Source organism: Polypterus senegalus, chromosome 14 (genome assembly GCF_016835505.1).
Source record: "Polypterus senegalus isolate Bchr_013 chromosome 14, ASM1683550v1, whole genome shotgun sequence".
In the NCBI taxonomy this organism is placed as follows: Eukaryota; Metazoa; Chordata; class Cladistia; order Polypteriformes; family Polypteridae; genus Polypterus; species Polypterus senegalus.
In genome coordinates, this window is record NC_053167.1 from 18008197 (window position 1) to 18030425 (window position 22229).

Sequence of the window (22229 nt, forward strand, 5' to 3'; positions counted from 1 at the left end):
GTGAGAGTTGGACTCCAACAGGGTTGCCCTTTGTCACCGATTCTGTTCATAACAGGGTGTTGAAGGGGTTCGGTTTGGTGGACTCAAGATTGGGTCACTGCTTTTTGCAGATGATGTTGTCCTGTTTGCTTCATCAGGCCGTGATCTTTAGCTCTCTCTGGATCGGTTTGCAGCTGAGTGTGAAGCGGCTGGGTTGAGAATCAGCACCTCCAAATCCGAGACCATGGTCCTCAGCCGGAAAAGGGTGGAGTGCCCTCTCAGGGTTGGGGGAGAGATCCTGCCCCATGTGAAGGAGTTCAAGTATCTCGGGGTCTTGTTCACGAGTGAGGGAAGAATGGAGCGTGAGATCGACAGGTGGATCGGTGTGGCATCCGCAGTGATGCGGGCTCTGCATCGGTCTGTCGTGGTGAAAAAAGAGCTGAGCCATAAGGCAAAGCTCTCAATTTACCAGTCGATCTACGTTCCTACCCTCACCTATGGTCATGAGCTATGGGTAGTGACCGAAAGAACGAGATCGCGAATACAAGCGGCTGAAATGAGTTTCCTCCGCAGGGTGTCTGGGCTTTCCCTTAAAGATAGGGTGAGAAGCTCAGTCATCCGGGAGGGGCTCAGAGTAGAGCCGCTGCTCCTCCGCATCGAGAGGAGTCAGATAAGGTGGCTCGGGCATCTGATCAGGATGCCTCCTGGATGCCTCCCTGGTGAGGAGTTCCGGGCTTGTCCAACTGGGAGGAGGCCCCGGGGAAGACCCAGGACACGCTGGAGGGACTATGTCTCCCGGCTGGCCTGGGAACGCCTTGGGATTCTCCCGGAAGAGCTGGAAGAAGTGGCCGAGGAGAGGGAAGTCTGGGCCTCTCTGCTTATGCTGCTGCCCCGCGACCCGACCCTGGATAAGTGGAAGAGGATGGATGGATGGTTCAAGTTTCTTTTTGGGATTCTACAACCATATCTTGGATTTTGTTGAATACCCAGCAAGACTACGCAGATTACACAGATTTCAAATTTTCATAGGTCAGAAGGATTTATTTTCTCCAGAATTAGTACAAAATGGAGTTTTGTCTTTCCCCATTTCCACATTGCGCTCTTCTTAGCTTAACTTGCATTAATCCACCTTAATAAAAGAATAAACATCTGTATGTCCGTCTGATTGCTATATCTCTGTCATTCCAATAAATGGCACATCACAAACAATAACACTGATTTTAGGAATCCTATACCGAATGGCATATAACAGAGACATGTGCATTGCAAGCGTTAACAGTGAGGTCTGTGTGAATTGCTTAGATTTCAACCTGCCTTGGACAGGTAGCACAGTTAGTATAATATAAGAACACACAACATTCTCAAACATGGTTGCATATAGCATTGCTCTTCTGCTTATTTCAGTCTAATGTTGACATCCAACATCTATTTTGAGATGTACAAAAAAATAACTTTCTTAAAAATCTTTCATCCAAGTCAGTAGGCTGAGGGGCTGTCTTGGATCAAATGTATTTCAGAGGCATGGTGAACTCAGGCATGCTGGGACACCATAGATCAGGGGTGTCTAACTCCAGTCCTGGTGGGCCACAGTGGCTGCAGGTTTTCATTCTAACCCTTTTCCTAATCAGTGAGCAGTTTTCACTGCTAATTAACTCATTTTCCCTTCATTTTAATAGAACTGTTTTTAAGGATTCAGTCCACTAAATTGATTTGTTTCTTGATTAAATGGCAGCCAAACAGAATTGGGATGTGAAATGAGCCAACAGATGATCAGCTAAATTGGAATGTCAAACTCCAGCCAATTTCACTCCAACCAGTTTCTTAATGAGAAGCCAATTCTTGCTGTTAATTAAAGCCGTTACTGAATATCATGAATTGTTGCTGCTCTCATTCTGCCACAGCAGACTGTTGATTTTCTGTTTTATCTGACCTGAGCAGACCAACATGATGAGACCTTCAAATTTCTTTATTTTCAGGTTAGCTGGTCATGTGTTGGCTTGTTTTGTGTCTTATTATTGTTTAGCTGCTCAATAAGGAAAAAAAAAACAACTGAGGGGTCTGAGTCATGTCAATTAAAACTAAGGCAAAGCAAGTTAATCAGCAGCAAAAATAGCTCACTGATTAAGAAGATGGTTACAATGAAAACCAGCAACCACTGCAGCCCACCAGGACTGTTCTGGTTAACCAGGCAGTTCTGGTTAAAGGCCACCAATGACCTCTGAACTGATTCAGAGCCTTGACCATAAGTGACTCCATTAGATGATTTAAATCACTTTAAGGAAAAAGGCTCCATGGATTGGTGCTTTCAGAGGTGGAACTAAGTAGCCAGATTTGTGAGAAAGAAAGACAAAGAGAAGAGAAAACAGGATGCAATACAGAAGAAGAGCAAACCCCTGGTAGATGGGGAGTTTCACCCAGAAGGGTAGCAGGAATATGCTTATCATCTGTTGTTTTGGTACCTTGGACTAACTGTTAACTGTTAAAATAAATAACCTTAGTGCTCCTTGGCATTACAATATGGATGGGCAAAAATTTAGAATTTTAAAAGCGCAGACTCTAATCGCACTTTGATTTGTTTATGCATAGCTCTTCCCAAATTGGATCCTACTCATTACAATGTCTCATTTCCTGACAGGTCACCCTTCACAGAAGAAACTCATATTCCCGCATAGCGAATACTGAAGAGCTGCTTTCCAAGGCATTTTGTGCTTTTTTCCTACCTGTATCATCTAAATTAATGATAATAATAATACGTTTTATTTATGTAGTGCCTTTCATACACTCAAGGACACTTTACAATTCAATAAACACATTAACAAGACAATAGAAATTACATACAAGAAAATGAATAATACTCATTGAAGAGATGTGTTTTTAACAAGATTTTGAAATGAGTAATAGATTTTCCCTTGCGAAGACTGAAATGCTGCAAACTTGTGCAAAAGGCAAATAATTTACCAAATACAACAGGTTTGCGATCAATTTTTCTGCTGATATATGCATGCTATGTTGGCATATGTATTTTAATTTGTTTTAATTTGGATGGAGATTCTTTCACAAGCAATGTGACAATGTTACTGTGGAGAGAGATATTTCTTTAAATGAAAATGAAGTAGTGTGCACATCAAGGACTCAAGCAGATTTGAGAGATATAATGTCATACATGTGGTCCAAGGTGTTTGGTTATGGAAACACATTCAATTTGGACACACAGGGGAAGAAGTATTGTAGCTGTGTTTCTTTTCTGACATCAGATCTTGAGGACTGATCCCACCTTGTGTGCACCTCATGAACAGGGTGTTGGAGGTGATTTAGGTGGTGATTGCAAAATGTACAGCACAGGTGTGAGAGACAAGAGAGAAATAAAAGGGATAGCACAAACCAACTCACTCTATTGTGTCTGCTATCTTTGAATGGAAGGTAGTATATATAAGCAGGAATAGTACGGTAAGTGAAAGAGACTGGGGCTTCCCAACACCTATTTGTCTTTAAGTGTTTATCCAACTTATATATTTATAAACTGCACACAAATATTAAAAGAACACTTTGAAAACACATCAGATCTCAATGGGAAAAAAAAGGCATGCTGGATATCTCTACTGATATGGACTGGGTATAGTGTTAGGAATGAAACGATGCCACATTGTTTGATGGAAATGAAAATTATCAACCTACAGAGAGCTGAATTCAATGACAGCCCGAAAATCAAAGTGAAAAAATGATGCAGCTGGTTAGTCCATTTTGCTGTAATTTAATTGCAGTAACTCCAAATCCTACACAGCAGTTTGGCCCTCACTTACCTCTATGCATGTCTGACAACATCGGTTGCATGCTCCTAATGAGATTACAGATGTTGTCCTGGGGGATCTCTTCCCAGATATGGACCAGGGCATCACTGAGCTTCTGGACAGTCTGAGGTGCAACCTGGCGGTGTCAGACAGACCGAAACATAATGTCTCAGAGGTGTTCTATTGGATTGAGGTCAGGCGAGCGTGGGGGCCAGTCAATGATATCGATCCCTTCATCCTCCTGAAACTGCCTGCAGACTCTCGCCACATGATGTCCAGGCATTGTCGTGTACCGGGAGGAACCCAGGACCCACTGCACCAGCATAGGGTCTGACAATGGATCCAAGGATTTCATCCCGATACCTAATGGCAGTCAAGATGCTGTTCTCTAGCCTGTAGAGGTCTGTGCTTCTCTAGACCCTTTCACATATGCCACATGTGCTCAGGGTGAACCTGCTCTCATCTGTGAAAAGCACAGGGCACCAGTGGTGGACCTGCCAATTCTGGTATTCTATGGGAAATGCCAATCGAGCTCAACGGTGCTGGGCAGAGCACAGGGCCCACTAGAGGACATCGGTCCCTCAGGCCACCCTCATGAAGTCTGTTTCTGATAGTTTGGTCAGAGACATTCACACCAGTGGCCTGCTGGAGGTCATTTTGTAAGGCTCTGGCTGTGCTTATCCTGTTCCTCCTTGCCCAGAGGAGCAGATACCAGTCCTGCTGATGGGTCTAGGACCTTCTACGGCCCTGTCCAGCTCTCCTAGAGCAACTACATGTCTCCTGGAATCTCCTCCATGTCCTTGAGACTGTGCTGGGAGACACAGCAAACCTTCTGGCAATGACACGTATTGATGTGCCTTCCTGGAGAAGTTGGACTACCTGTGCCAGCTCTGTAGGGTCCAGGTACGGCCTCATGCTACTAGTAGTGACTCTGACTGTAGCCAAATGCAAAACTAGTGAAAAAACAGTCAGAAAAGATGAGGAGGGAAAAATGTCAGTGGCCTCCATCTGCTAAAGCAGTCCTGTTTTGGGGGTCGTCTCATTGTTGCCCCTCTAGTGCATCTGTTGTTAATTTCATTAACACCACAGCAACTGAAACTGATTAACAACCCCCTCTGCTACTTAACTGACCAGATCAACACCCCAGAAGTTTCATTGACTTGATGCTATACTCGGATTAAAAAGCGTTCCTTTAATTTTTTTGAGCAGTATATTTATGTGTATTATTTATTTGTTTTATTTTTGTGTCTTTGAACTGTTTTGCCAAAGTTTCTATTAACATTCTTTAAATTAGTTACTGCATGTATGAATACTGGGCAATTTCATACTTTTCTATTGCTGTTTTTAATTAAAAGTAAGTTATCCATCTTCTGTCAAAAGTACTCTAAAAGACTAAATTGAAGCAAAGGATTTTTTTAAGGACCCAAGACATGAGTAGGTGAATAAGCACACAGCGGCAGACAAAAATGTTTTCTTTTGTGGGGGAAGCTGGGGATGGATTGGTTTAAAATGATGACCCATCCATTGTGTTTAGATTTATCACGTTCAGCGTCTGTTAGCTGCCTGTCTCCCACACTGAGAGCAGTAATAAACATTAGTATGACTTCTTAATGTGCTAGTTTCATTCTTGCATGCAAAAGCTGGATTTCCTGCTTGGTAGAATGAAGATGACAGGAACTGAAAGGAAATTGGGCTTTGGTTGTGCTGCCTCTGGGTGGGTTGTCCTGCATATGGTGATAGCCTGAAGCAGGCCGGATGAACGACTCTTGTTTTGTTATACAAATGATTTTCTGACTGCTCAGCAAAACATAGCAGCCCCAATCAGACACTGTGTCATCTTTGTCTTTCGAGTTGCTTACTTTCTGTTTGTCATTATAAATAATATGCCAGGAAGGATGTCCTTCTAGAAATCCCTAAAGCTTCTTTACTTTAATGCTCAGCATTATATATTACTGTTCAATCCTGGCATACATTTGTTTACAAGTCTTTTATCAAGTGGCAATTTGATGAGCGGATTTCATTTTTATAAATAAATATCTATAATAGCATTCTCTTATTGCTCTCATAGCCCATATTTTCTCATTGGGCATTGTGCCAGGTCAGATGCCAGCCTTCAAAAATCTTCTGCACATAAGCTTATAGTTGAATGAGAACACAATTACTGAAAGACTTGGAAGAGCTTTTATGACATAGCAGGTGAGCTGCTGGGTCCAGTTCTCAGGGCCACAGGTCCATTTTATAGGTGGATCCACACAATAGGTATTTACGCTTTGTGTAAAAATAGGCACATTTTCTTATAGAAAGAAACAAAAACACACCTCTGGGATCACATAGGGTTCACTGAACCGCACCCTATCAGTATTTAAGCACTTTGTGACAGCTTGTAGGCATAGAAGTGTCAAGGTAACTTACTTGAATGAACACTTTTAGGTTGTCTTTTTAAGCTTTTTGTCATTTGTAAAAACCTCCAATCACTCAGGGCCTCATTCCCATTGCATAAGTGTTTGTATAAGACTTACACCCATATGAAGGAGTTAATATTCCAACAGCCTTAATTTGAAATAATAACTGGCAATCAAAAGTCAAAGAATTGTTGTTCCAGCAGAAATTCAATTTAATGTGACTCTGTGCTCTGATTTAATGGAATGTTGCAGTATAAACAGCAGGCAGTGTTTTTATTTGGTGCAACCAAATCTCTGTGGCATGTTGGCCAAATTGAAGACCAGCCACTGGTCTCCTCTTAAAGGACTTTTTATTATGTCCATTAAGCAATGAATCAATTCTACTCGGACATTTCTAAATTAGCCTTTGTGTACCAGGACTTTGCTCCTTATCATCATACAGTCATCAAATAGTTATGCAGTTTGCTGTTCAGGGCCAAGCAGAATGAGACAAAAAGTATTTACTGTTGACCTTTGCTCTTGAAAGGAGAGCATAAAATTTTAGGTAAGAGACATAAGAGGAGGGGAGAAAGAGACCACTGGGTAAATTAATCAAACCCTATTATCTTTAATAAATTAACGAAATCAAGCATTAGATAGGCATTGCCATTTTCAAGACTAAAGCAATGATGAAAGTCCCAACATGATTGCTGAGTTAAAGAACAAAATAAAAGGCTTCATTAAATTTAGATGGATATCTATACAATGCCAAAATAGACTGGAAATAAATTCAGTTAATCCACTTACACTAAGAGGTGTGGGAGGATAATAATATCTAAGGGTATAATACACATGTTGCTGGAGCAGTTACTAGCGATTTTGTTTTGTTCTTCAATTGAATATTAGAAAAATTAAATGTATCAGGACTGAAGTACTGGACAAAAATATGTCAGAAATGTGTGAGAAAAGTATTTCAATCCCTTTAGGTAGCAAAGTGAACCACCTTTCTGCCTTCTCAGGTAAATTAAGCATTTCCAAAAACAATTACTGTATATTTTGATTCTTTAATGCATACAACATTGCTGGCTCATACCTCCAGGTCTGAATCCTTGCTGCAAATATGTCTTTGGAGTTTGCAGGTTTCTCCCATGCAAATGTGTGTTTTCTCTCAGTACTGCAGGTACTGCCATTTTCTACCCTTAACCTAACGATGTGTAAAACAATAATTAGCAGTGTTAAGCTGGCCCTGTGTCAGACTGTAGGTGAGTGCACCCTGTGACCAGCTGGCATCCTGTCTAAAGCGAGTTCTTGTCTCGCATCCGAAACTCCCATGAACCATAAATAAGTGGGTTTGAGAAATGGTGGAAATGAAGAATAACAGCTTGTGAAAGCTTATGGCAAGCAGCCTTGAAATGTTTATTTGTTGTGATAAAATGCGTTTTTGAGTAAAATAAAATGAATTAAAGTGCAGTTTACTATATAACTAATTAGTTAAATGATTGCCTCAGTGAGATCAAAAATACCACCAGAAAATAAGTACAAAATTCACACAAGGGTAGATAGATGAAAAAAGTCTTGACAATTCTTGGTGTTTATCGACCGTAGGTAAACCCCCACCACCATATTGTTACTTTGACTTTCCACTGAACGCTATACTTGATGACAGCTTTGAAATTCTTGCACTCACAGTGCAGTCCTGTTCTAGCTAAATTAGCTTCCCACATTCTTTCTGCAAGAATTTTAATTGTAAGGTAAGTTTAAATTTGAAGTGACTCCTTGTTGGCATGTGCCTGAAAAGCTCCTGTGATGGACTGGTACCTGATTCTGGGTTGGTCTCTGCCTTACATTTGAGGCTGCCAGTAAAAACAGGTCACCACAACCGGGAACAGGTTTAAATTGGTGTGAGAAGTTTATATTGTTGTATTAAATTCAAAACGTTTTGAAAAATGTTAAAGTTTAATGATCATGAATAAATGTGGTGATGCTCAAATGTTTTGTATTTCAAGTTTTATTATGTTTCTATTACTTATTTTACTGTTGCTTAATTTAAATGATATAACTTTATCACAATGATATTGATCACTGTCACAACAAAATTCATACTGTGGGATATTGAGAAGACAGCTTCTATTTATTGGGTGATGCAAATGCACCAGAAAATGGAGAAAGGTTGCTGAGGAAGCTTACAGAGTCTGATGCCATTGCTTTATCTACGTTATCTGTGACCTCCACGTGCTTTATCTTCACCACTTATAGGATTCTAATGGAGAATACGCAGAACATAAAGCTGTTTTAGAATAATTAGACAGACAGACAGTCAGATTGACACTTGATCCATAGGAGAAATTATGATGATACAATGGCCCACACATAAAGCTTACACTGAAAGCACTTAATGTGAAGCAGTATTATGATTAAATAAATAAATATTATGTAATCTATTTAAATTCATTTGTTAAAATAGACATATGGTTATTTTATTTATTATATATGTGATAACAGCTAGTAAGATGATATAAAAAAAATACAGGAAATATAGCAGCAGTGAATTCCAGCTGCACAAGTAGTATGGCAGGCAAACATTGTCCTTCTTGATAAGCCCTGGGAGCTAACATTAGATTGCTGGGCTGCAAAACTCATTGTATTCCAACAGGTGGCAGAAAGACTCCACTGCCAGCCTTTCACTTCACTCAGACAGAGTGGGAGTTACTTCATGAATATCCATGGTTCTAGTTCTTTGTGACACTTCAGCGTTGACACTCACCCTCTCCATTTCTCTGTCTTCTCCATCACCCAACATTGAAAGTTAACTGTTTATCATTACTATTACACAAATTCATTAAGCCATTATAAAGGTAAAATGATGAAAGAATAAAGAGAAATTGACGCAGGATACACAAACAGAATATGGAAATGTGTCACTTTGGTCAGCAATTTAGGCAAATCACCCAAAGTGTGGTGCTGACTTTGGTATTTCTGAAATTGCTGTCTTTGTCACTGCCTTCAGTTGAAAGCTTTGATATTTTTCCCTTATTATACTGGAAAAATCTGATTAGTGATTATACCAAAATTACTAGATTAGTCTGACCAAATGTCTTCAATCTCAGTCTACTTGCAAACACTTCTTAGTCCTCACTGCCTCTTTAGTACTTAACTGGGAAGAATTTAACTTGGTGCATGGCAACAAAAGCTTCCAACAAATGGAACACAATAATGAATGGGTAGCAGATGTGGTTAGGATGTTTAGCTCAGTCTTTCATTCAAATGCCCCCCATTCATCTCAGAGTGGGTGTAAAACTGGTTTATTCACATTCTTCTTCTTTTAAACCCTATTATTATTATTATTATTATTATTATTATTATTATTATTATTATTATTATTATTATTATTATTATCCACATATTTCCAGGCTCAATTTATCCATCTTATGATTGGAGAACCTGAGAGATTATCTGGTGCTATGCTGAGTTAAAAATAAGAACCAATGCTGACAGTTGGCAGTTAACCTAATATGCATGATTTTGGGATAAAACTGATAAAAACCATGCCCTGTACTATAATAATAATAATAACAATAATAATAAAACTAATTCTTCTTCTTCTTCTTCTTCTTCTTCTTCTTCTTCTTCTTCTTCTTATTATTATTATTATTATTATTATTATTATTATTATTATTATTATTATTATTATTATTATTATTATTATTATCACATTTTTACATTTTCAGGCAAATTTAATCTAGTTCATAGTCGAAGGGCCGGATCCTGTCTTGGCAGCATCAGGTCATGGGGCTTCATCCTGCACATATCCTTACATGTTTTTCCAGGAACAATTTAAAATCACCATTTAACCTAATATATGTGTCTTTGGGATGTACACCAGTGAAACAATTAAAAAAAAGCATAGACAAAATTAAGCCTCCTAAAGCTGTAAGGTATCATCATTAACCAATGTGCCACTCCGCAATGTATTAAAATTGTTATTATTATTATTATTATTGTTGCTGTTGTTACTACTAATAATAATGATATCAATAATATACAGCTATTTATGGACCTGTTTCCAATCTAACTGGGAAATATTGAGTTCAGCCTTTGATGAGGTGCCAGCCCATCACAGGACAGGTTCTACAATCCCCTAATAACCTGAAGCATCTTTGGGATATGGGAGGATAACTAAAATATCTGAAAAAAACAGACACTTGAGAATTGTGAGAAACTTAACCATTGACCGCCATATTATTATTATTATTATTATTATTATTATTATTATTATTATTGGCATAATTTTACACCTTTGAGGTGGTATAAGAAAACGAATAGAAAGTGCACCATGAGAAAAAAACTGATCAAATTATAATAGAAGAGACACAGAGATAAATAATAATTTACTTCAGTATTGCTATTTTCAGAGGAAGTGGCTGCTCATGTCAAGTGTTTTAACCACATATATTTTGGTGTTCACCATGAAGGGCAATACTAGAAAAAGAGCAAGTGATTAAGATATAATACAATAGAATGGGCAGGAGGACGCATAAAGTCACAGAAATGTATTCTTTTCACTCTCAGTGGGAGGTCCATTTGCATACTTGGCAACTCTTTTAATTAAATGATGTTTGAAAGTCTTTGTTTACTACTGTACTCATTGCAGATGTGACTGTGAGTCTTTGAAGGAAGTGCAAAAAATATCCAAAGGCTTTTCAGAGTTCAAATAAAATGTGACCTTCAGGTTAATAATCCAAAGAAAACAAGCCAGGGCCCTGTGTTATGACACTCCTGTGTCATGCGGTTTACCATTATACAGGAAGCCAAAAGAGGCAAGTTGTCATATTTAACGATAGTTTACCTTGTTTGCAGGAGGACAGGTATTATTCCAGTTATGCTGAAAGTAGCCCTATTACTAAAATTGTTTGTAAAGGAGAGTCTCATTTAAATGTATCTCACCTGTCCAAACAAGGCTTTGGGGAGTTTCCTGTTAGTAAGATGCAATAGAATTTGGCCGCAGCTATGAGCAGCACCATTTCTCAAGATTTGACCTGATAAGGATCAAATGTAGAGCTCCAAGACCCCCAAGACAGAGCTCATCTATTAAAAAGGTCAGTGTAACCTAACACCCACTTAAGAATGCATTCAATCATAGCTATTGTTCTTTGTTGCATACAGTTTCTTAGGCCAGATAAGTGCGCTTTTGCTTTAAAATGGCAACAACAATGCCTCAGTACATAGATAGAAAAATGTCAACAGCATTGTTCTCAAAAATTCCAGCCCAGATTAATTATTCTAGAAGCTTAGCGTCTGCAATATAATCACTGAGGCAAACAAGCTAGAGAATTTTTTTAATTGCATTTCTCACCATTCCATTCGTATTTATTTTTTGATCTCAGTTTGCCTCTTCTCCCAAGAATGCAAATCTGTGGGGAATAAAAAAATAAGAAAAAAGAATTTTTAATCCTGGTTTTCTTGTTGATCAATGCCAGGACTTTATTACTCTCACAGTCTTTATTTTATATAGCAGAAGCCTCCACCATCAAAGCAAGCACCTGCTCACATTAATACAACAAAATGGTTGAATATGCGATTGGTTACAAAGACAAGAGCTGAGAAGTTTCTGTTTACTATAAGCTATACACATATGGGCATTTTATGTGTCAATTGTTATATTTTTATGAATCTATTCTGTCATCCATTGAAAGATGAGGCTATCAATTTAGTCAAATTTCATTGTCTGCTCATTGTCTAGTTGATCTAACTCACACCAAGTTCTTCCAGTGATAACACAGTTGAGACCTTCTTGAGGTGAACATCTGAATGCTCCTCAGCCTTGTGGTGATTTTCTGTCAGCTTTCCAGGAGCTCTTTCTCTTTCCCTATGTCCAATGGCTGAAATCCTGGGTGAATGACTGGATTTTTTCTATGCCATTGACAGCATGACATTTCCACCCTTAAACTTTAACATTTTGTTTTGTTTTTTGACTTGCCTTTACTGAAGTCTGTCTTGAGTCATTCTGATTTACAGTTGGCTATGGTTGTACTCTTCTGTTTAGATACTTAAATAAAGTTTGACTTATACACTTTCTAAAATTTTCAAACCTCTTTAATCCACATCAGGGTCACAGGGGACTGGAGCCAATTCATTTAGCACTAGCCCTGTGATGGACCTAGACAAGGCACGAGTCCATCACAGGGCTCTCCAACACCCATACTCTCATGGGGTCAACTGGAAATCTTGAATGAAATTAGCACACATCTTTAGGATTGTGGGAGGTAAAACTGAATACCTGTTGGGAAAATCCACATAGATCCACATCTGGAGAACATATAAACTGGAACATTACACTGTACATTCATTGACTGATTAATGCATCAAATAATTCTTTACTTCCTTCAGGATATGCAAATGTCTATTAGAGCATTTTTAAAACTGTAGCCAGAACTGGAACTCTGCTTTTTTGGCACAACCATATTTATACAAAGCCACTAACGGCTCACATTTATTGACAGAGATGGTGGGCACAGTGGGTAGTGCAGCTGTATTACAACCCCAAAATTTGGGTTTGAGTCATGGCCTTATCACTGTCTGGCATACCCAAGTTTTCCTCATGTTTGCATAAGTTTTTTTTTAGCTAATCCCTCAGCCAAAGATTGGTGTCTTTATATTGGTCCCAGTGTGTGTTGTGAGTATGCTCTGTGGTTGACTGGCTTTCCATCCAGCCTTGGTTTTAACCTGGCATCTGGTGCTGCTAGAAAAGATTGCAGATCGCCATGACCTAGCTACAGAAAAAATTATTGTCAGAAAATGGTTGGATAGATTAAAATAAATTTCATCTCATATCCCAACAGTGTGCGTTTTACATAAAGTGGAGATTCTCAATTGGTCCACACGTAGGATATGCAGTTTGCGAACCTGGGAAGGTGTCCATGTTTGGTTTTTGCTCTGTGCCCAGGTCAATCAAAATACATTCCAGCTGCTCACATCCCAAACCCAGGATTAACGTGGTCTGAAAATGGGTGGGTGGATGAATGGTTGAAGGAATGGGATGATTTCTGATTGAAAAATGTAAACCAAGGCCTGCTAATATAAATGGAGTACAGATTAAGCCATTTAAGTGGCAGAAGAAGCTTTGCCTCAGTGTTCACTTAAGCCAAACAACATGAAGTGAATGTCATTGTTTCATAAGGCATGGTAGGGTAAGCAAGCAGTGCCATGAGAACTGCTTATAGTGGCGAACACAAAAGTGGACCTGAGCTATTTGTTCAGTTTTTTTTTGTTGACTTCCTTTTGTTTTTAGGTTGTTGTAATTCATTATGCTACACCAAACTGTATATAAAACATACACTAATCAATTAATAACTATAATAATTAACAGAAGAAAGTAATTTAAGGAGCCATTTGTTATTTAGTAAGGGTATTATTAAATAGCTAGAAGTATTTTCTTAGTTATGTTAAAATGTTTGCCTATATATTAATGCATCGTCTATGGGAGATTCTATTATGTCCTCCACAAGCTAAACTGAAAATGAATTTTTAAATTATTTTTTGTCTCTCTGACTACAGATTGGTTCAGGTTTATGATCTGCCTTGCAGTAGGTAAGGCATGGAGGGCAAACAGTTTTCAAACCGTATCCCATAACTTATTGTATTGACCATATTGAATGTACTGAATATATAAAGTAAAGCAATAAAGTAATACAACCTTTAAGTACAGAAAGTAACTGAAGTTTAACAAGAAAACCTAAGCATGCAGAAGAACCATTTTTCTTGTTTTGCCTTTTATTCTGCATGTGTTACAATTTTTTTCTCTATTTTTGTGAGAACTGTTTTGCTTTGAATTTTCACTAAACCTTTTTAAAACTAACTTTATTGGACTGAGGAATTTCTTTTGTTACATGTTTGACTCATTCTGGATCCTTCCTTGCCAGCTCAGTAGCTGCTCAATTTTGGGAAACTGGAAAAGACACAGTTACAGTAATAATAAAAAAAACTAAAAGTAAGGGTGATTTACTAGAATTTGAAAACCAATACCATTTTCTCTATTTTCAAAGATTTAATAATAATAATCATCATCATAATCATAATAATAATACATTTTATTTATGAAGCACCTTTCCCATGCTCAAAACATTTCATGGAAATTGAAAATGAAAAATGGAACATATACAATATTAAAAACAAAATAATATCTGCATAAAACTCAGTAAAGATAAATACAGCAAACACAAGGCTTTGAATAAGAATTAAAAAAATAAATCAGAATAAAAATACAAAATATTCAAAATACTACAAGAAAAATGACATAATATGTGATACAGACAGGACTTCCTGAGCACCTGGACAGAGAGGGCAAACTGAATGAAGGGCCGGAACGCCTGGGTAAGTTAAATGCCTTCCTGAACAATGAGCTTTACGTTGTTTTGTAAAGAATGTATTGAGTTGGCTGATGTTGTTAATTCGGGGAGGTCGTTCCAAAGTCTGGATACTATAGAGCTGTTGGCTGTGTCTCTCATAGGGCAGATCACAGGTTAGTTTGAAGAATGACAATGACATTGTCAGAATCAGTGGACTTTAGTGGGCCGACAGGAGCATGGTGATGGAGGAGGCTAATGATGTAGCCTGGTAGACTCAGTGCTGATGACTTCTGTGATTTTAGCAACATGTGCACAGCTCTGTCCTCATATGACAGGCAAAGTAGCTTCATTTTTATTGTGCCTTTCTACATATCTGTACTATGTGTATACAGTAAGTAACCTTTTGGCACAGAATCGTGTTCAGCATTTCACATTAAGCCCTGCTGCTTGGACTGAACTGGTTTACACCTTAGTACCTTACCTGCTAGGCCGCATTGCCAGTCTGGTGTGAATCACCAGGGTGATTCTTGTTGAACACAAATATCTCTAAGCTTCTAAAAGGGTTATTTTTTTAATTCTACCAATCATGCTTATGTCTTCTTCGTTAAAGCATGTAAATAAATGTTTCCAACTACGAACACTTTGAGTTGGCATTTAAAATAATAGTAAAGCAAACCAAAACTTGGTGTCCCTTGTATTGAAGCAGAAAGGCCAAGTATGGTGACACTTTCTTCAAGGTTCTGTTCATGTGTACATGAGTTGAATACATATTTAAAATTGTGGAATTTGCTCCTACACACCATCTTGCAAACCTTTGATTCCTATTAAATGTCAATTCACTCAGTGACCTCCAGGGGTGCATGAGCCTCAAATAAAGCCCAGATGATCCATGAGATAAAGAGAGGGTTTACATTTGAGATCTCCACAGCCCAGAAACATGAACTAAATTACAATAATTAAATCCACATGAGATAACAGGGATGTTTAGAAAAAGCTACTTAGGAATTCACAGGATGTTCTGAAAGGCATCCAGGAATTATTTGCATGGCATTCAGCTGGAATTCTTCAGCAAATTGCTGCCGTCATTTCAGAACAGTTGTCTTTTCTACCTGTTGAAATATTTATTGTATTTGCACTAACCTGACATTCTTTGAATGCATAACTTTCAGTCTTAAAAGAACTCAAACATTGTCAACAAAATTAAAACACAGCTGGGAATTTAAAATTTGAAGATTTACATTTTTCTTCATTTACCGTAAAATGGATTTAGTTAAACATTGAACAGTATTTCCACAACCATTGTTCATTGATTCAATATTCAGTACACTCACTTGGATGGACATACATAATGAACCAAAACAAAAGATAAGCATGTTTTTATTTTTTTCCTTCTATCTCTTTTCTTTACAAATTACCTGATTCAAAGGTGCATTGTGTGCTTTGAATCTGTGATGAGCACAGCTATTGTAATTCAGTTTTAATATTTAGTAGCAGGATTGACTCTGACTCTTCATGACCCTGAATTGGATTAAAAGGGGAAATCAATCAGTAAATTGGGACTTTGCAAAAAAATCCCTAAATAAAGAATATGCATACTTCATTAATATAAATAATGCCAAATATATAGCTGCATCACATGCTCTCTAGTAACAAACATATTTCGCAACAAAGCTACATATAACATATGTGAAGTAAATTATTATTGTATTATATCTAAATGGTTTGTGTGTGAGTAGATTCTTTTGTTCTCTTAATACCAATTGTTTGTTTAATGCTTAACAAACAATAGTAATGAGAAAACAGGATCAAATGTAGGCCTGTGTACCAGAAGTTTCAGATAAAAATGGAAATGTTTATGGTTTTCTTGAGGTTTGGAGATCTGGTTTGAGGAAAAGCAGTATAAGTTTGTGCATCCTGGTGGAAAATGTCAGCCAGAGCCAAAGAAGAAGAAGAGTGGTTTATGGTGTTCAATTATACCAAGGGAAACATCTTTTTCACTTATTTGAATTATAAAGGAACAAGTATAGTGGTCATCATAACTGAAGTATCTACCCTGGGTGGGTCAAACTGGTGAGCAATATCATTCCCAACATATTTTGAGAGTCTTTATGTAAGTCAGCATTATCATGTTCTATGTTATTTAGAGACTCTTAAGAGTCATTGATGGTGTATATGTTTTGTTTGCTTTTATGCATTTTAATATCTTATATATAAACGTCTGCACGTGGAAGTTTGTGTGTGTGTCTGTCTGTCCCGGAAGTGAGAGGTGGAGTCGGAGTAAGGGCTCAGCCTCTGACAAAACAGAAAGCTCGCTTAGCCAGTAATAACACAAGTGGGGCGAGCACGTCAGTAAAACGAATCCTCCTATGAGAGAAATGCTCTGAGTAGTTCCTTGCAATTACCTGACATCTGTACATTTCTATTTTTTTTCCTGATGAATTAAAGTTTTTAGGACCCTGGGCTTTTTACAGCATGGGCTTACACAGCTAGTATCTATATAAACATCTTAATGTTCAATCATCTATTTATTGTATACTATATATAAAGCCCTTTTCATTTTATGTTCGTTTTGGGGGTGGGGATGTGAGTTGTGACAAATGGTGTTGCTAGCAGATCCAAAAGTTAAGTGAAATTACATGCACTAAAACTCAGTGCTGGGTAGGTGATTCTCTTTGAAGTCAAGAGCAGCTAAAATATAATGACGTGTCTAGATTATTTTATGTTTTGCAGCATCCTGTCTTTAAAGCTTCTTTCTGAATCCTTTATACTCCATCCACAGATCATAGGTAGATGGGACAAGGGGGCAACTTTGGAAGCAACTTATACAAACATGGGGTTGCCTCTGACTCAGAAGGGCAGTCACGGGTCACTTCATGAACTGACCACAAAACATTAATGTTTAATGTTACCTTCCTACAAGTGGACACTAAGATGTTCTATAGTCATCTGTCTATTCATGACTCCATTTTCATGCTCATATGTTTTGTACTTTCACAAACAGATTTATGGAATCGCTTGAAATATTAATTCCACAGAGTGACTTACCGCAATCTGCAAATATATTTTGCCCTCTCATAGCCCTCAATTGATAATTATTCATCACTTATGTTAATCAGAAATCAAGAAATCATTAGCTTGAGGGTAATTTTTAATTGAGTGCTGTTCCCTCTTTACTTGGGACACATCACAAATAATTTCTGTTGCAATCAGTATCTAAGTAAGGATCGAAGTAAGCCTCGTACTTAAAGTGCTGGAGTAGCAACATTTACAATTACAGGCTCAATGCCTACCAAGTAAAAAGATTTTGTTTTTAGTTGGGTGTGAAGTGTGAGTGCATAGGATAGCTGACAACCAATGGACGCTCATCTGGAAGTACAATGCATAGAATGTGGAGATAAGATAAAAATAACACGCATGTTTTCAAGCTCACAAACAGAAGAGAGTTTTTTGTCTGATGTCTTGTGTTTTACATACCATAATAGAAATGAAAAAGAAATAAAAGACCAAGATTGTTAATAAACTCACTGCAGTTGTTAATGCTTTATACAGCACTGGCAGAAAAAGGGTACGAGTGACTGCACTGAGGTATTGGCACTTGGTCAATAAATATATCATATCGGCTGTGATTATTCAGTCCTGTAATTTAACATGGTGCAGAAACAGGACCAGCAACTATGGTTGGCAAACCTGACATACACCACAACAAAAATCTGCATAATGTTACATTGACTTAATATAACTTGTCAACTGAAACTTTGTCATTCAGTTTCTTTCCCATTTTTTGTTTAAGTTTGTTTTGTTTAATCAGCAGGGTGACCTTTATGAAGCTGAATGGACAGTATGGTAGATGCAACGCAGCAGTTAACAATGTAAGTTTGGCTGTTGCTGCATTTTCTGCCAAACTTGTCAGGTAGGGTACAAGCTTCTGGTCATCATATACTGTACTAAAAAAGACAAAACAAAAAAATGAAAACTATATGTGTGTTCAGTTCCCAAATTGATAGATACTGTATGTTCTTTCTTCTTCTTTTTCTTCTTTCGACTGCTCCCGTTAGGGGTTGCCACAGCGGATCATCTTCTTCCATATCTTTCTGTCCACTGCATCTTGTTCTGTTACACCCATCACCTGCATATCTTCTCTCACCACATCCACAAACCTTCTCTTAGGCCTTCCTCTTATCCTCTTCCCTGACAGCTCTATCCTTAACATCTTTTTCCCAATATACTCAGCATCTCTCCTCTGCACATGTCCAAACCAACGCAATCTCGTCTCTCTAACTTTGTCTCCCAATCGTCCAACCTGAGCTGACCCTCTAATGTACTGATTTCTAATCCTGTCCATCCTCTTCACACCAAATCTTAGCATCTTTAACTCTGCCACCTCCAGCTCTGTCTCCTGCTTTCTGGTCAGTGCCAACATCTCCAACCCATATAACATCCTGTAGACCTTCCCTTTCAATCTTGCCGATAACCGTCTGCCACAAATTACTCCTGACACTCTTCTCCACCCATTCCACCCTACTGCACTCTCTTTTTCACCTCTCTTCCAAAATCCCCATTACTCTGTACTGTTGATCCCAAGTATTTACACTCATCCACTTTTGCCAACTCTACTTCCTGTATCCTCAACATTCCACTGACCTCCCTCCCATTTACACACATATATTCTGTCTTGTTCCTACTGACCTTCATTCCTCTTCTCTCTAGAACATATCTCCACCTCTCCAGGGTCTCCTCAACCTTCTCCCTACTTTCGCTACAGATCACAACGTCATCAGCAAACATCATAGTCAACCAGGACTACTGTCTAATCTTGTCTGCCAACCTGTCCATCACCATTGCAAATAAGAAAGGGCTCAGGGCCAATCCCTGCTGTAATCTCACCTCTGTCTTGAATGCATCCGTCACTCCTACCTTAGATCTCACCACAGTCACACTTCCCTCGTACATATCCTGTACACCTCTTACGTACTTCTCTGCCACTCCCAACTTCCTCATACAATACCACAATTCCTCTCGTGGCACAATGTCATATGCTTTCTCCAGGTCCACAAAGATGCAATGCAACTCCTTCTGACCTTCTCTGTACTTCTCCATCAACATCCTCAGAGCAAGCATCATATCTGTGGTTCTCTTTCTTGGCATGAAACCATAGATATGATTTTTGTAGTTTGGATTTTTTACACTAAATGATTTGCCTGTTTAAAAATGCTCCATTTTGTATCTTCTAAAATACAAAAAATAAAATACCAAGGACTTGAATACTGTACATATCGTTTTTTTCCATTATAGCCAGAATACATACTGTAAGCAAATCCAAATTAATGGAATAGCCCAGACTGCATTAAACTAAAAAAATTAATAATAATCTTATCATTACTACTATAAAAAGAGGTCATGATAAAGACTCAAATAAAAAAATGTCATTTAATTGCATGGTACTTCAAAGTGTTTTGAAGAGAAATAGGTCCCAGAAAAGGGAAAACCATAAAGCTAATTTTAAAAATGTACTGTTTACAGTGTACACATGATCGTATGTGTATACACTTAATTAATTTCAATACTCAATTCAATTCAGTTTATTTTTGTAAAGCACTCTTCCCAGAGTACAGATGCAGTGCACTATGATAGGATCTCAGGTAAAATGCAAGAATACATTTTTCAAATTACTTAATACATTATTAGTTGCACATAAAGACACAGGTTTGATAATACACACAGAAACAGCAGAAACTGATTAACATGCCTGGTAACGAACAATATCTGTCCATGAATGAATTGATGAACTTTGTACAGTTTAGTACCTGAATGTACCTAATGTACAGAGACTGTTTGCTTATACTGAATGTGAATGCTTGCTTGTATAAGGATGGATTATTTAAGTAAGGTTTATGATTTATCTAAAGATATATAGTATACGTGTGGATAGTTGTATATTCAGTAAGAGAATTTATCATATTTTGGTTATTTTTGCAATTTAAAAAATTGCTGTGTGAAATTTTAATGAGCAAATGATTGTAGCTAAGGAAAGCAAAACAAAGCAGCCAAGGTGGCCGCATGTGGGGGCAGGAAGAGTACTTAGCTGGACAGACTCAGGAGATGGCCTTTTAATTGTTATGAAGAGAGAGCACTTATCAGTTTAAGAAAAGATAACAGAGAGGCAGAGATCTGAATTTAAAGAAGAGAAGATTCCAGCAAAGAATGTGTAAATGTGCATGAAGCAAATGTTAAAGTGTCAGGAGGAAGTCTGTTGCACTTCCAAAAATCAAAAACATACAAAGAATACAACTAACAGAGCTGAATTCCATTTGTTTTATCATTAGCTATCACATTTAATTAACTTCAATTTCAAATATTTCCCAGTAGTACTTTGTTTCTAGCACTTTGACCTCAAACTTTCTATTTATTTTACAGCACTATAAATATTTGAATTTCCCCTTTCTTTCTATCTATCTATCTATCTATCTATCTATCTATCTATCTATCTATCTATCTATCTATCTATCTATCTATCTACAGGTAGTGGGATACTGGCTATATACAACATATTCTTTCTTTCTTAAACACCCTAGAGAAGAAAAATAATTTGTAATTTCCACTATTTAGGATAATGTATAATACACTGTAAATATTATATACATGTATACTGTACAGTGTTATGTTATGGCGAAAATGACAAAATATTTGCATTATCTTAATATACCAATCCAATCATGCAAGCATTTTCTTTTTCCCATGCATCCATCTATTTTCTGTCCCATCCAATGCAAGGGTCCGTGCCTATTTCAGTGCCATCGAGCACAAGGACCTGAATGGGTAGGAAGTCCATTGCAGGACGCAAACATTCATACCAGCCTGATGCTTTCTGATGTTTTCTCTAATATTTTAAGGGCTCTATTTATATTTGAAGGATTCTGTATTCATATACAGTTTCTTTCTTATGTAAGTGTACATTCTTTTATCGTTTATCTTTTGTATACTCTTTATTCACTATTTTACTTATCTAAATTTCATTTGGTTTGCTTTTTCTTGTAATTACTTCTTTGACATGTTGTGAAGCACTTTCAGCTACATCCTTTGTATGAAAATGTGCTATAGAAATAAATGCTGTTGCAGTTGCTGTGACACAGACATCTCTGGGTTGTGGGAGGAAAACCATGCATTGAGAAAGTGCCATACACACTTGAGAATAATTTCAGCCTCTTCATGGACTGTGACCAGAGCAGGATATAAATTCCAGTATTTGGAGTAATAAGGCAGTAGAGCTAACCATTGCATCACAGCAGTTTCTGATTTCTATTTATTATATTGTTAGTAATTCTGTGCAACATCTGAAAAACATTATTGTATTCAAAGGTACCAGTGGTAATTACAGTGAATGGGATTCAAAATGGGAAACGCAAGTGTTTCTTTATTTCAGAAGAGTAGAAACTGAAATAAACAACTGAGTCAAGTCATTGAAAAGGAGACCCTGAAAGTTTTTCAAGTGTGCCCAGGTAAGATATTGGGAGAACTTAACCAGCTAAATTACACTGATGGTTCTAGTTGGTCTCTATTATCTAGTATACTGCACACACATCAGAATACATATTTCCTAAAACAGTCATGTTTTACTGTGAGCTTTGAGGTACATTTTATTGCTTAAATGAATTGCTATTCCTATGCACAACGCTGGAGTGTTTAGCACTGCTGCCACACGGGTACAGCAGCCTAAGCTTGTATCTCACATATCTGAA